This window comes from Palaemon carinicauda, chromosome 29 (assembly GCF_036898095.1).
Source record: "Palaemon carinicauda isolate YSFRI2023 chromosome 29, ASM3689809v2, whole genome shotgun sequence".
NCBI classification, from domain to species: domain Eukaryota; kingdom Metazoa; phylum Arthropoda; class Malacostraca; order Decapoda; family Palaemonidae; genus Palaemon; species Palaemon carinicauda.
The window spans coordinates 4,216,760-4,219,259 of NC_090753.1; positions in this window are offsets into that span (position 1 = coordinate 4,216,760).

A 2,500-nucleotide genomic window follows, 5' to 3' on the forward strand; every position below is an offset into this window, starting at 1 on the left:
AGGAACAGATATCAAAAGAATGTTGTTATATACGACTCTGTTTGCGGTTAGTGAGGAAATAGGCTTCTCTCTCTCTCTCTCTCTCTCTCTCTCTCTCTCTCTCTCTCTCTCTCTCTCTCTCTCTCTCTCTCTCTCTTCCTAACAGATGACTGAATTTAGCCTCAATATTTTGTGAGCATAGGCAGGCTTTTGGGTGATTTTTGCAGTACGTGCTGCAGACGAGAAATTGCTCAATTTCTCCTCTTGGTTTCTTTCACGTATATCTTGACTGCTCTCAGTTTGATGCTCTTGTTATGTTCAGCTGGTTGAAGTGATAAAATAGGCTTCCACTTTTAATGTATCTCTCTCTCTCTCTCTCTCTCTCTCTCTCTCTCTCTCTCTCTCTCTCTCTCTCTCTCTCTCTCTCTGGATAGAAAATATAATTAAGTCGAGATTTAATCTGCAAATAGTTAAAGAAGAAGAAGAAGAAGAAGAAGAAGAAGAAGAAGAAGAAGAAGAAGAAGAAGAAGAAGAGAAAAATGAACAGGATATACGTAAGGATGCAGAGGAAATCATTGATACAACATATGATACCATTCAACAACGTACTTACGAAGAAATAGATTATCAGATTGCAACAAATAATAGACTTAAGAGACTCTACCCAGACCTATATACTTTTAGAGAAGAGCAAGAACAAGAAAAAAAGAAAAGATATAGTCTGCAATTCACTGAAAAGAAAGACTTACATATTTGGCGAAAGATGCTACTACAAACATCCAAAGATATGCCATAATTATGAAACATATGGTAAATGTGCATATTTAGACGGATATGGAGACAAATGCAGAGATCTTCATCCAAAAATATGCAAAAACATTAAAGAAGGAAAATTATGCAAATTCAACAAAAATTGTCGATATAAGGATCCTGCAACCATGAATGAAAGTCAGAAAACTCAGCAAACAGAAAAGGAAAAGGAAAACACAAATGAAACATAAAAGAAACAAAAAAGCAAGCTGAGTAGCGCTATGCACAAAAGGCCCCAAGATATGATGTCTTTCAACCCAAATATGCAAAATTAGAGCCCAACTACAAAATATGCATCTATAATGCCAGGGGTTGGTGCATATATGGGGATAATTGGAGGTGTACACAGTAAAATAAATATGAAGGCGAAAGAACAAATATAATAGAAAAGTTGGATTTTTCAATGGCAGAATTCCTGGAAATGAAGAAAAGAACATCATTACCAATATCAAATAATGGGGATGAAACACAAACCCTAATAGTGATAAATGCACAGAGTTTAGTCTCGAGAAACTCTGAAAGGAAAAAAGAGTTCTTAGAAGAACTAACCAAAAATGAAAAAAAGATATATTGAATATAAGTGAAACATGGTATTCCCAAGAGACTGGCAGTGATGACAAGATAAAGGGTTTTCAAACATATAGATCAGACAAAACAAATAGGAATCAAGGGGGAACTGCAATATATGGAAGAGACATAAATCAAGGAAAAGTCTGTGAAAAAATGCAGCAACACAGAATGTGAATTGATTGTGGTAGAATTTTAATATGAAAAACAAATGAATATTTTAGTTCACAGACCCCCATATACTAAGGAGTTTTACATAAAATCGAAAAAAAAAATAGAGGATATATGTAGAAACCATAAAGACTGGAATATACTCCTATCCGGAGATTTTAACTTTCTTTTCGTGGATTGGAAAGAACGGATAGAAGAACATGGTTGCATATATACATATAAGAAAGAGAGTAATAGTAGCTCAGAAGATAAGAGGCAATTTGAAAAGCTTCAAGATATGCTATTAAAACATAATATGCAACAAATAAACCACATTCCAACAAGAAAGGACAATGTCCTAGATTTAGTATTTGTGAATGAGGTGAATTATGTTAAGGAAATAATAGTTTATAGCACGTAAATTTCAGACCACAATGTCATAGAATTAATAGTCTATTCCAAGGCAAGTGATCGCAGTGATAAACAAAGAACAAAACGATGGGAAAGATATGGAAAATATAACTTTTATATTAAGAATATAAAATGGTCTGAAATGAATGAAGAATTGAACAAAGAATGGAAAAATTTATTCGTAAGTGATAACATACAGATAAATACGGATATACTGTACAAAATACTGGAGAAAATTGTTGAAAAATATGTAGCGAAAAAAACAATAAACATAAGACATGTATACCAAGAGACAGAAGGATCTTATTTCAGAAAATTAGAAAGTGAAAGAAATTTTTTTTCAAAGTAAAAAAATGTATAGATAAGGATGGAAATAAAAAGTAAGATAGAAAATGCAGAAGAAAAAATTATATCATCGAAAGAAAATGAAAAAAAGGACTTAGAAGAAAGGACACTTCAAAATATCAAAAAAAAAAAAAAAAAAAAAAAAAAAAAAAAGTACTTTACTCTTATTCAAAAAAGATGAATAAAGGGAGATTAGAAATACGCCCTCTAAGAATTGAAGGACGGTTAACGAATAAAA